Raw genomic sequence first — 15,224 nt, 5'->3', positions numbered from 1 at the left:
AAGTCTTATCCTCAAAGGAATGGTCCTAAACCAACTCAGCCTCAAGATGAAAGATCATTTCAGCAATATGACAAGACCAATAAAAACAAATGGAAGAAGACTGACAGACATTGTAACTTTTGTAATCGAGATGGCCACTTAGAATCTAAATGCTTTAAGAAGATGGAAGCCTTGGAAGCCGCAATGAAGAAACATAACATCCATCTGGAGCCTACTTCAACTTCAACTTCCGGAACGGCATTTTCTGCATGTCATCGTCAATCATCTCAGTCTGGTTATGCATTAAATGTATCTTCTTCTTCTTCTCATTCTCATGAGTGGCTCATTGATTCTGGAGCCTCTTGTCACATGGCCAAAAACCAAGCCATGTTTTCTTCTTTAAATGATTGTAACACCAAAAATATATATGTTGGTGATGATACATCTCTTAATGTTGTAGGGACTGGAACTGTTCATCTAGACAATGGTCAGTTCAATGATGTATTATGTGTTCCAAACTTATCCTGCAACCTTCTATCTGTCTATCAGATAACTCATTCAGGTGAAGGTAAAATTGTTGAATTTTCACCTCATGATGTTGTAATCAAGGATCTAAAAGATCCTAAACAGATTCTAGCTACTGGTCTTGCTGATGATTCCAAAAGGTTGTATAAGTTTCACAACTTTGGGTCATCCCATCTTCCCTCAGTATTTGTTGCTCATAATGATGAAGTGAGCAAACTTTGGCATGAGCGGTATGGTCACTTAAACTATCGCTCCCTTCAGCATCTATGTAAAGAAAACATGGTGACAGGTCTTCCTATGGTATCTTGCAAAGATGGTGTTTGTTCCGGATGTGTACTCGGAAAACATCATCGGGACAGTTTTGACAAACGTGCCTCTTGGCACGCCTCAGCCCCTTTACAGCTTGTGCACAGTGATTTATGTGGTCCTCTTCCTGTTGCTTCATTCTCTGGCTGCAAGTACTTCTTAACTTTCATTGATGATTTCTCCAGACGCACTTGGGTATACTTCTTAAAACTCAAGAGCGAAGTATTTACCACCTTTTTGGCCTTCAAAGCATTCGTTGAAAAACAATCTGGACATCAAATTCTTAAGCTAAGAACTGATAATGGTGGAGAATATGTTAAAAATGCATTCATCAACTTTTGCACCGAAAATGGAATTCAAATGCAACATACTGTTCCATACACTCCACAACAAAATGGTGTAGCTGAAAGGAAAAATCGCACCTTAAAGGAAATGGCTAATTGTATGCTGCAATCTAAAGGACTCAGTCTTAGTTTTTGGGCCGAAGCAATTAATTGTGCAAATTATATAATCAATCGCACTCCTACTAAGGTTCTAGAGAATATCACTCCAGAAGAAGCCTGGAGTTCCATTAAACCAGATGTAAGTCACTTTCGTGTGTTTGGAAGTGAAGCATGGGCCCATATTCCAGATGAAAAGCATAAAGCCTTAGAACCTAAGAGTGAGAAATGTACTTTTGTTGGATATTCTGAAGATGTAAAAGGCTATAGACTTATTCCATTTAAGTCCAAAAATGTTATCATTAGAAGAGATGTAAAATTTGATGAAAATAAATCGGCCTGCGAGCCTAGTCCGGCGGATGTGCCACCTCTTCCTATCTCTTCTATCTTTGAAAACATTTCTTCTTCTGATGATGAAAGCGAGGATGATAATCCTTCCCCACCTTCTCAGGATCCTCAACTTCCAAGATGGGTCCGTGCTACTCGGGATGCAGCAGGTGATCTTGCCGGTGATCCTACAGATCAGCGACGTACACGTTCTCAGTTTGAAAGAGCCTCTTCTTTACTGGCTCAAGCTCCAGTAAATCATGATCCTGACGCTTTTGCAGAAGCTTCAGGCCATCCACATTGGGAAACAGCTATGAATGAAGAATATCATTCATTGATGACAAATGATACATGGGATCTTGTTCCTCTACCAAAGGGACGCAAACTTGTTAGATGCAAATGGGTTTACAGAACCAAGTATGGACCAGATGGGAAAGTTGATAAACATAAAGCTTGTCTAGTTGCTAAGGGATTTTCACAGGTTGAAGGCATTGACTACACTGAAACCTTCTCTCCAGTTGCCAAAATGAACTCTATCCGCCTTGTTCTTTCCCTTGCTGCCTCTTTAAAATGGGAAGTCCATCAAATGGATGTTAAATCTGCCTTCTTGCATGGTGACTTGCAGGAAGAAATCTATATGGAACAACCCATTGGCTTCATACAAACAGACTCCAGCCTCGTTTGTCGACTTAAGAAATCCCTTTATGGCCTCAAGCAAGCTCCTCGAGCTTGGTATGCCAAAATGGATAGCTTTCTTTTAGAATCTGGCTTTTCTAGGTGTCATTCTGACAATACTGTCTACACCAAGAAAGTGGGCAACTCTCTCATCATCCTTGTTCTTTATGTTGATGATCTTATTCTTACTGGTAGTGATCCCAACCTTATAACCCATGTGAAGTCCAGCCTTAAAAAGAAATTTGAAATGACAGACTTAGGACACTTACACTATTTTCTCGGTCTTCAAGTCTTGCAATCCCAAGAGGGTATTTTCCTTTTCCAGTCCAAGTATGCTTGTGATATTCTTCGTCATTTTCACATGGAAGACTGTAAGCCAGCCACTTCTCCCTTTCAGTCTGGAGTCAAACTTTCAGTCTCTTGTACTTCTCCTGAAGTTGATGCTACCTTATACCGTCAACTTGTCGGAAAACTCTTGTATTTAACCCATACTCGTCCTGATCTTTCCTTTGCTGTTGGCCTTGTTGCTCGTTTTATGCAAAACCCCCGTGAAAGTCATTGGAAAGCAGCTAAAAGAATACTTCGTTATGTTCGAGGTACAGTACAGTTTGGGATTCATTACAGTGCCAAAGCAGCTCCTCTGTTAGTTGGTTTCACTGATTCTGATTGGGCTGGTGACCTTGATGATCGGAAGTCTACTGCCGGTTATGTCTTCACTCTTGGTTCAGGACCTATTACATGGGCTTGTAAGAAACAGGTTGCCATTTCTCTTTCATCAGCAGAAGCAGAGTATCGTGGTGCCGTGGAAGCTAGTAAGGAAGCCTTGTGGCTTCGTCAGATCCTATCAGAGTTTGGCTTTGAGCAGCAGCATCCAACCACACTTTGGTGTGATAATCAAAGTGCCATTCAGCTATGCAAAGATCCAGTCCAGCATCAGCGCAGCAAACACATTGAACTACACATGCACTTCATCAGAAAGCTCATTCATGACCATGTTCTTGAAGTGCAATATTGTCCAACAGATGATCAGGTTGCAGACATCTTCACAAAGGCTCTCACAGAGGCGAAGTTCACTAAACTTCGATATATGCTTGGAGTTCAGGAAGTTGTCACTAAGGGGGGATAGGCTCTAGTGCCTCCTTCCTTCTCCTATTGTGTCATATTTGTAAATCCTTCAATCCTATCCCAAGTTGTTCTTAAGGGGGGATGTTAGGATATTCCGACACATAGGATATAGTTAAGTTCAACTTGGTCTAGTATAGAGTTAGGTTAGAGTTAGGTAAAGTGTGTTTCTTTACCGTTGTACATTTTGTAACTTACAATCCGACGGTCACGATATGTAGTGATCCGACGGTTCACTCTCACCTCGGTATTACCGACACTTGATCCGTGGCTTGACACCCGATTGGTCCATGAGTTCTATTTAAAGCGCATGGAGGGTCATTGTTCGGGTAATCCGTGCATGAGAGAAGCTTATGTAAATTTTCATTCTTTGATTAATAAATTGTCTGTACCCACGTTGGGACAGGCCGTGGACTGTTTCCCTCCTTGCACTCTGAGGGTTTTAACCACGTCAAAAATACTGGTGTATTGATTTGAGATCTGGTTGTGAGCGGTGTCCTCTTGGTATTCTTTCTGAGGAACTTACCCTGTAAATTCCTACATTTTGAAGTCTCGATGAGAATTTGTGGTAGGATCTATTGGGAATAGCTCTCCCTTAACCCATAGGTCAACATTTTTTGCCCCCTCTCTTCTTTTTTGCTTGTCATTGTCACTCACATCCATTATTTTATGGCTATTTCTCTTGTGTAACGGTGCATTATTTTGATCCACCTCAATTACAACAATGTATTTTTTTATTCCATATGAAGTATCTTTTATATTGTCCATTACGCCAAGACTGGACCTGCAACTACAAACATAATGAAAAAAAAATTAGTATATGATAAATATATAGAATATGAAAATCAACAATTTAAATAAAATAAAATAAAATATTACATATGAGAATAAATCTCTTTTAGGCTCAGAATGTAAAAAAAAGTTTTGAGTATGGAACCTAATCATTGCCAACATTCTAACGTAGGGCTGTCATAACATAATCATTGCCAACACTCTAACACAAGTTCATGGTTAATGGTAATCCACATTTCAATGGGAAAACTTGTGTTATATTTTATTTCACTCTTATGGGAATATGATTGTTTGATCAATCTCATTCCTAATCAATCCTAATTGAAAACTGCTCCCACATCTACAAAATTTAGCTAGATAGATCTTGGGGATACCCCTAGACTAGGATGTTTATGGTATAAAATGTGGAGCAAGGCCACCAAAGTGAGTGGATGGCTTTTGTGTTGGCCACCAACATTAGGATGACCAACGTAGTTATGTTGGCCACACGGGTAAGTGTAATGACCAGTTTGCAAAGAGATTTCATAAATTGAACATAAGAATGGGGCCAAGTATGTGTAGTAACCAATCTGCAATGTGATTTCATAAATTGAACATAAGGTTGGTCTTCATGGGTGAAGTCCACTCTTATGGAAAACCTCATAGTTTAAGTAATAACACCATGCATGCAACCAATTTGAACTTGGTAGGGTGGCCCACATGAAAATCCCTATCTGACCCTTCTACTGCAATGTTAAACCTGTTAATGGTGAGGTTTATAATTAAATATTTATTGTAGGTGACTGATCCCTTGTTCAGAGTGACTTCCACTGGTTAATGCTAGTTATATTTTCATCCTACCAGGTAATAGGAATTGATAAGGGACTAAGATTTTTAGTTTTGTATCATGACCTTGAACTAGAGTAGTTAAGATGGCTTACATGTTATATGAAAGTTGATCATAGTAAGCTTACCACAAATTTTTGTCCACGTATTAGGGCATCACCATAATGAACTTTAGAGGCCATCCTATTCGGCACCGCCATGTATATGATATTCAATGCAAGCTTCCAAACAAGTAACTACACTCTTGATGTAAGTATATAGTGTATCTACACAAGTTCAGGTAATGGAGTGATAAGACACAATGTATGGTATGTTATTGCAACATACCCTAATTAATACCATTCATCCCACCCTAAGGAATGTGATAGTGATCCCACCACCTTGTTAAATAATCTTATATAGTTTTAAGTTTCAGCCTTACAACAATGATATTTTTCTCTTAAAAACATTTAAATGGATAGATACTAGATACAATAGTGAAATTTGAATGTTGTACCTAAAATAGTTCTTTGTTGATGCACTTGTGCACTATGTAAAAGGAATCCTTCAAATGTTCAAGGCTAGTGTTAATTTCATTGATGTTGTTGAATATCAATTGATGAAGTCTACAGGTATGTTCTTTCACTCTTTTTCATGATAACCTTCAGAGTCCTCCTCTAAAACTATAGATAGCAGATTGCAGTAAGTTAACACTTTTTGATGCTAAATTATGAGCTTAATTTTGGAAACAATCTCGCTGCATTTTTGGAAGGATTTATGCCTTTTTTCTCTTAGAATTGCTTAAGTTAATCATTGAAAATATCAAGGGTCGTTATGTCTTCTCACATGCACATAATGAAATATTTAGTTGACTTTGACTTACTATACAACAACAATCCCTAGCATTTTCATGCAATTACATAAAACCTCATTAAAGGTGTGCAATGGTTAATTGCTTTGATTGTCACTAGTATTCATTTTTCTTCCCTAAGGATGTTATCCTCTTAATGAGTGTACGTCTACAGGAGGATAGAAAATCTCATAACCTTTAACCTCCTTACATTTCAAGGAATGTGCTTCAATATTTAGAGATGCCTCTCTTGGAGGTAATTTGGTACATTGCATTAATGTCTGAAACTTATCAGCAATGGTGAAGGAGATTGGTCCAATTCTAATTTGATTGCTTTGTGATGGTTTCTAAAGTCTAATTTCATACATGGAATAACATTATGTACAAGATATGGCACTCTTAACTACTAATTTTTCTTTTTTAGAAAACAAACTATTGATTCAAAATGATTAAACTATCAGATGACTTGAATCCCAAGTTTGGATCACTTGAATGCATTGTTTATCACAATGGTTGAGATTTTTAGATCCTTGAAACATATAAGGATTTACTAGTGTAAAGATGTCTACCTATCTATTATCTATATATTGTCTATTGGAAATGTAAGTATGTGTTTTTTTATCTTCTTATTCTACCTTTCAAATAGTTCTTCTTTGGTTTTCTTGAGGGACCATATTTGTTATATCTCATTACCTTTCTCCCACTTATATGGTTACAATTAATCAACCTTTAATTACACTCAATAGTATGATTTTGTGTATGTGTGAGGAATTATAATATTTGGTTTATTCTCAATTGATTGAATAGGGGAAACGTTACTCTACAACATCAACATTTGAATAACTCGCAAACCACAGATGGCACATGTACCATGGGAAGCATATGAACTTAATTGGTTAGTTATATGTCAAGAAATGATTGTTATTATCAAGCAGTGCTAAACTTGATTCCACCCATAGACATATTTTGTAGTGGAAATTCCACCCAAATTTACAATAATTATTAATAAACACATTTTTATCGTTGGAAACATTTCTTTAATTGAGTTCACATATCAACATATTTATTGGAATCAATTGATAGAAATAAGAATAGAGAAATAAACACACACAGAGTACAAGTACCTAATTCGTATTGTGATTGTTTCCACTAAGGCCCACATCAGTTGCATATGAGTGATTCATTCCTAAACACAGGAACATGCCATATAATCCACCCTCAAGCTGGGATGTGAGGCCACAAGGTTGAACAATGGCTATTGGCTATGTCTCTCAACAATCCCTGATCCGAAATGGATTTGATAATAAATACAAATGGTTTATAAAAGTCTTGTACATGTAAGCAATTTGAAAATAATTGAGGGTTGAAGAAAAAAAAGAAAAAGAAAAAGAAAAAGAAAGGAGACCTTAGATTCCATTCCCAAGACAATACATTGGGAATCGACTTTTCAAAGTAACCACCTCACTTTATGAGGGTGATAAGGAGGGTGTATGTTACATAGGGGGTGTTTTATTGTAGAAAGACCAAGTGTGATAAAGCCTGCAATATGCTAGCATCTTTTTAAAACCATACTAGGTTACACTTGTAATATCGAACATGAGGAGGATTGAATGCTCCACATTGATTCTTTTCTGTGCAATCCAAGGTATTAATCTTTGAAAACCTATGAAATATTGAACCCATAATGCATTCACTCTAATCTTTTAGACTCTTTAAATGTTTCCATAATAATAGCAATATGACAAATTTGTAGTGAAGCATAGCACATAACGGAATTTCTAGTAGCGAGAAGCTTGTAAGTCCATCATGGCTATGGTTATAACATTTCCTCATAAGTATGACAATTTCATTGGTTTAGGGAATCTGTTAGACATCCAATACCATGTCCTCTATGAAAACAAGTCAATGTGGTTGATAAAGAAGCCTTTGACTCATATTGTCAACAATTTTTTTTGGCTATTATAGCTAAATTAGATAATTATTATGGATTTGTGAGTCATCCAAAATAAACATTAAAAAGGGAAATTAAACTTATTTTTTCAAGACCTTAACTACTCATTTCTATGATGAATTTGACTATCTCTTGAGAATAATACTATCTGTTGGTCATATAGATTGTGCATCCCGTAGTCATGGAATCTGGGTGTACAGTAGAGGAGATTATTATAGATTCATGCCTAATATTCAGTACTCTTTATGGCTGCAATTCTACAAACTGAACATATTAATGAGGCTTACCATAATTTTGTTCCTAGTGTAATTCTACACATATTCGATTGAGAGAATTTTGTTTATGATGTAATTCTACACATATTATGTTGAAAGATTGTACACAATTGAGGCATATTACTTATGAATCTTTCCTAATGTAGCCATGTACATATTCTATTGACATATGTGGTTCCGTTGTTGAGCCTAGTTGTTATCACTACCAAATTCAAGCATTTAAATTTTATATGCCCTATCTAACAACAGTAATAAAAGTGAGTGACTATATGCCATCTTCGTAGGGCCTTTGCTCTATTTGTTGGCTAATGTAGTTTGACTACTAGGGAGATGAGATTAAGAAAAATGGTTTATAGCCTAGACTTTGTGTACCAATGGCTCACTCATATGAGTTGGTTAGCTATAGAGTAACTTTAATACTACACCCATAAATCATACCAAACTCAAAGGTTGTTTGCACTATGTTTCTCAGCACTTTTACAGTGTTTGAAAACAAATTTCAAGGTTTGTTAATATGAGATTTCCGCATGTCCTTACAACCTCCAGAAATAAAAAAATGGAAACTTAGATATATGAAGAGTAAACATTTGGGCTTCATACTATCTACCATATAAAGAGTAAGAGCGTTAACCTAAAAATTTTCCATGGTTATAGCTAGTCGTGCATTATGGAGGCTGTCCCTTTCATAGCGAACGTAAGGAAGTGTACCAACTTCTTGAGTGCATGAGGTGTGCCCAGATATCTCGTGATAAGATTGTGCCTTAACAAATGTCTTTTCTTCTCCCTAATAACTATTCTTGAGTCAACGATACAAGAAGCACCTTATAGAGATATGAGAGAAACTGAGAAAAGCATTGTAAGGTGGCACTCGCTAACTGTGATAGGGGCGCAGACAAATGATACCAGATAGCTCCACAGAATGTGGAAGTGTGTGAGGCTAGTAGGTAATCAAAGGTATGGTTCTTATTCCTACCAAGAAGGGATGTTGGTCTTGTGCAAGTATAGTGTGGAGATCCAAAGAGTGTCTATGTATAAGGAAGATGAAAAGTTCTTGAGTTACTAACCTCTAGTGTTGTAGCTTTTGTGGCTTTCAAAACACAGTTCCTGCATTCCAAATTTTAGATTCTCCTACCGTTGTGACCGAATTTATCTCCTCAGGTATGGAATCTCACGCTATCTTACTCTCTGTATCCCCAATTCTTCCTTACTACACTCCTTTATTGCTACTTCCTACCTACTGTTAATGAGGGCTTGGTTAATTGAGTTTCTATCTCCTTCCATTCGACCTTCCTGTTTCTCCCCTGCCTACCATTTTCCCTTTTTCCATGCTTCTTCTAGAATTGGCTAATCTTTCCAATTCATGGAGGAGAAAGGAATATTGTTCAAATTCATGGGGGTGAAGTGAATACTGATATTTGGCCAGTGGTGGGAGGGTAAAGAAAGCTCTCAAAAATATTGTGGGAATGAAAAATGCAGGTCAGAATGGTTGAAATGTTGCATTTACTCCAATGTACCTCATGTACCTCATGATTGAGCTCCAAATTCGACCTGGCCACCAAAACAAGGGCCTTTGGGTAGCATTTGGCAAAATAATGGTTGATAGTAGGTTTAACAATTGGCTTTTAATGAAATTATTTACCCATGATATCAAAGCTTTCTTAACCTTCATCTTGCTGGTAGGATGTCTGAACTTCTAAACATTTATTTGCCTCAGGTGTTGGCTTCAAGTGCAAGGTGTCATTTGTCTTGATTGCCCACCACGAATATCTTGAACCCCTCACAATACTTACAGACCTCTCAATTCGTGGCACCTCCATCGGTTTTGCACCTCAATCCCACTAACATTCATATTTATATGCTCTCAAATGTAAAATTTTCTATTATTGACATTTTTAAATTTCACATTTCTAATTTGCTATGGAATTTTTTATCATTTAGTTTATTAGATCAACATTCTAAATGACATCTAGTTTTTTCCCAAAATTGAGAAATGTATATGTTTATATTAAAGAAAAGTTGTATCTGAACTCACTGCAAGTGTACATCAAAGGATTTTTCTTGCCTAGATATAAAATGGTTATCTATTTTTGTATAACTATCAAAGGAGTTTTATTGCCTGGATAAAACACGGTTATGTATTTTTGTATAACTATCAAAGGAGTTTTCTTGCCTAGATAAAATATGGCTATGTATTTATGTATAACTACATTCATTATGGCCATGTTACTCATAAATTATGTCATGATTAGTTCCATTTCTGCGATATTTTATCACACGTTCGGATACCAAAAACTTATAAACAAAAAAAAGTGTAAATAAAACTATAAATAAATGGATAGTATGCATTTGGATTTTAATTTTCACGCAATATTGGTAAGTGAGTGGAATCATAGCCGTCCTTTATTGGAAATAGATCCACGTTATGTTTTGCATGGGAAGACTCATGTCGTCACCTAATAGAATTTCATCTTTCATGCCAGAGGATGTGTCACTTATATGTTTTCATTTTGGGATACTCAAGTCAAAGCCAGGCACATTTATCCAATTTTGATTTAGCTCAAAGACACAAAGCTGGGCTACATTGTTATAGAGGTCAAGCTCTATGAATTAGTGGTTCTCTTCTCGTAAAATATTGAATTAGTATGTAGGTTACAATACTCTTTGAAGATCCCAACGAAAATTCTATAAGACTGTTCATATGCATGAACATGGCCTGCAAATAATGTCAACTTTGTATCTTATGAACCACTACTCAAAAATAGTTTAGTTACAGGATAACCAATCCATTAAATTCAAGGACGGGAGGAGATCCTTTAGGCATGGTATCAAAGAATTCTTATGTTTTTTCTTGTCTATTTGATTCCATGCTTATCATTCTTCGGGAACGTTTGTCTAATAAGAGAAAAATGTTTGAGACTCATGGCTATCGCATGACGATATACAGAGAATACTACGCTTTCAAATTTATGGTAATGTTGTATCACTGCTTTTCTCCTTACCTGAACTGTATGTTCTATTATGAGCTTCCATAGTTTTTTTTAGATAGTAAGGGTTGATTCTCACACTCATACAACTAGATATTTTGAGTTTACTGTTCATTAGTTCATGAAAATGGCAAAAGGGAGTATTCCAGAAGAAGCCTGAAGTTAATAAGTTTGGAAGGCCTTTTAATGAAGACTTATTGGGTTTTATGGAAACTAACCTATACATATTTGGTGTTCTAAATTTAAACTTCATGTTAGGTAAGAGATGTTAGGAACCCCTAATTTTTTTTGTACTCTGCACTCCAACGTCTAGTGAATAACCTCATTATGCTATTAAAGGCTTTCAAAGCTTGTTAATATTATATGGATTTGAAGCTTTTTGCCACCATTGAGCCATATATGTTAATCTTTATAAGCACGGTTTCTGGGAGTTAAATTGGTTTTGCATATGTCAAATTATGATTAAGGATTCCCCTATTATGAAAATGATTTGGATTCCTTTTGATTTAAGAATATTTAGCCCCTGATACAAATTCTTCACCTCAACTTGGTTGATGGATTCATCTAACCCCTAGGCATAGCTTACAACATATAGTTTTGTTTTAAGATCCCTCCTTTGCTAAAGCTCCAAATTTTTCTCTCTTGACTCTGTGATATCATTACAAAAGCACAAATATTTAGCATAACATGGGACACAGAAATTTTTTTATAACACATACTAAATGCACAAAAATAAGCTTAATTGTACCTTGAATTTGTGATTGCAGACTTGCAGTTGTAGAAATTTCATCCTGAAACTGGCTATTGAGATGATCAAATTCAGCTTAAGCTTTCAGATTAGTTAACACTTTTTTCTAATGTTAATAGCAGTTTGTTGACATTGCTCAATGCCACCACAGAAATTTGTTCCAACTCAACAATCTTGCTAGACAGTTCTAGAATTTCATCCTTGAAGCCTTCTTTCTCAGATTCAGATGTAAATAATTTCCTTTCATATTCTTCCACTTGAATCTCTAGTTGAGATTTTGTCTATTTCCAATTTGGACTGAATGACCTGCATGCTTTTACAAGCATTTTCTTTGAGGGATGACTCGTTTTGTACTCCTCGACACTGCGTTTCAAGATTTTCGAATACCCTAGTCTACTCTTCAATATGAAACTCAAATTGAGCTTTGCCCATTTCCAATTTGGACTGAATGGCCTGCATGCTTGTGCAAGCATTTTCTTTGAGCGCCAAGTCCCTTTCTAATCCCTGAAACTGCTTTTGAAGATTTTCCACTACCCTAGTGTAATTTTCAATTTGAGACTCAAGCTAAGCTTTCTCTGTTTCTAATTTGGACTGAATGGCCTGGACGCTTGTACATGCAGTAATTTTCTTTGAGGTCCAAGTCCCTTTGTACTCTCTGAAACTACGTTTCAATTCAATATTTCCGAATAGGAAGCTACTTCAGGATTTCAGAAATCGATCAACCTGTTTGAATGTTCACAGTGTTATGAGAGAGGCACTACCCAAAGCATCACCATTCACATTCACATAGCTATCACATGCAAATAGCCATGTGGTGTGGTCTAGCATGGTTCGACGACATGTGCCACTAGCGACATATGTTGTGGCATGTTCATATTTCTCATATTGGCATTGTGGCATGCTCATATTGTGCCTCATATTACCTTATTAGACCAAGACATATATATAGATATTAGCAACCAGAAAAAAAACATTTAATGTCATGGTATTAATGGCAGAATTAGTTTCAGTTTTTGAAATATCAATGAAATATGAATCAAACAAATCCTGTTAACCATGATATTATAGTCTTTTACATGACATTATGGCCTCTTCCACTTTTATGCCTCGAGAAAAGGCCAAATAAGACGATCAAAAATCTTATTGGTTGCTAAAATGAAATTCCTCCATTTGATAGGTTGAATAACTATATTTCATGTAAAAGGGAAAATAATATTTAGCTTAGTCTTGCAAGGATTAATGCCAGGACTAAAAAAAATGATTACTATAGTCCCATGTCATAGGCATCAGGGACTATTAAATAAATAAGATTGAGTGGGCCACACTTGCATCCCTAATTTGTTTTGCACCAAACTCCGCAAATTCCCACAAATTGATCATGGTTCATCCTTTGCTAATGATTTTCATTTCTGCAAACCACCAATAATGAAAACCATAGTTTGATACAATGTTCAACATTTTAATGTGCACAACTTTTGACGTATGTGCTCCTAGAGAATACCAAATTCTCAATTGCACTGTGACCATAAAACTCTATCAAGAAATCCAATCCGAACTATTTTATGTAAAATTTAAAATAAATAGTAATATCTTCATCCAGAAGGAAAAATTATGGTCTATTATTTTAAAGAAATGATAAAAGTATATAATTATAAAAATTAAAAAAATGATAAAGGTATATAATTATAAATAAAAAATATTAATGTAATTTTAATAAAATAATTTAATAATAATATTATGTAAAATGTAAAAAAATACTGATATCTTCATCCGAAAGGAAAATTATGGTCATTATTTTAAAGAAACGATAAAAGTATATAATTTAAAAAAAAAATTGTTAATGTAATTTTAATAAAATAATTTAATATTAATAATATATATATACTTTAATAATATTAATAATAATATATATATATATATATATATATATATATATGAATGAAAACTTTAAAGCATAATTAATAAAAATAGTCTATATGAATGAGAAGATAAGATAAGATTAATAGAGGTGGTTAATTTATGATTGATAGTTTATTGTTAATGTTGAGTATTTCTTAGATATTTTAAAATTTTAAAATTTATGTTTATTTGAAGATGGGAGAATACACATGTAAAATAAAAATTAGTCAGTTAAATGGTAATAATAATATTTTTGTTGCAATAGTTATTATTATTATTATTATTATATACAAATGAAACTTTATGCTTTATCAACCACATTAATATTTTTAATGTGGTTTTATAATTTATTTGATAAACTCTTAAGAACTTTCATGACAATTATACCCTATTTATAAATTACTACATAAAATAATATATTACACATATTATATTATATTATTTGATTTTAATATAGTATATTTTTTTTGACAAATTTGGTTGCTATATTAAAGGGTGAAAAAAAGAGGAGTCAGTTCTCCTTGAGTACAATATGTTCTTGGTGATTTGGATCAAAGGAATTACAAAATGGGATCTTTCCTTGATCCTTGTTCTGCTGGTTTTTCCTCTAAAGCTTCCTGAGCTGCTATAGATTCTAACATATTGTAATGACCAAAATTTACAACTGCATAACGTCTTTAATCTATTTCTATGTGGCTTATATGCCTCGCCGTGGACTCTTCCGGATTTGGGTCCGGTTCTATCTGCTTTGCACTGGAGGAACTAGCTGCTGCCTTGTTCTTTTTGTCCATCATGTACTATAGTATTGCTATGGATTCCTCAGCATGGCTACAACAGTTCGACATATTTCTGAATTGCTTGTGGAGAGAGGCTACCCTGTGCAGAAAGAGATCTATCTCTGCTCTGTGTTTCTCATTGATGGTGCGGTATTGATCCTCCATTCTGGTCTCCAGATTCCTGACTTGATTCTCCAAGGTGTGCTGTTGTGCCTTTACTTCCTCCAGTTCCGCTTGCAGGTCTGCACAATGGAATCAATCCTCGGGGTGAGGCATGCTTTCTTCAGTGCTGTTGCTGTCCAGAATCCCTGCAGCAATTAGAGAAACAAAAAACAGGGGAGCACGGGCTTGCATGGAGACGATGGTGGTTAAACAGGAGCAGAGAGGGGCTATCCAGAGGTTCTGATAGGCGCGGGGGGAGTTACAACTCAGAATGCCAATGGGTCTTTCACATACTTTGCTGGCACGCTCATCTGCTTTTTTATTCAGGTTGCGTAGAATATGGTAGTATTTGATATCTTCCATTGCCTGATGGAGGATCTGATTGCGTTTATTAATTTGCTGAAGGAGGATATTTGGCGTATTTTGCTAATGCACCATGAGACGAATAACGACTGAAGAATCCCCAAAAACCTTTGCCTTTTTTATTCCTAGCTTACTTAACTGGGTGAGGCCCTGGAACAAAGCTAATGCTTTGGCTCTATTGTTAGAGTTCTTCTCGAGACCCCATTCGAAATGGAGAATACATTCTCCATTGGTGTTACAGATCAG

The sequence above is a fragment of the Pinus tabuliformis genome, chromosome 3_1, assembly GCF_031772625.1.
Source record: "Pinus tabuliformis cultivar Carrire ecotype Pingquan chromosome 3_1, CPIR1, whole genome shotgun sequence".
Classification (NCBI taxonomy): Eukaryota; Viridiplantae; Streptophyta; class Pinopsida; order Pinales; family Pinaceae; genus Pinus; species Pinus tabuliformis.
Note: the sequence above shows the minus strand (reverse complement) of the source record.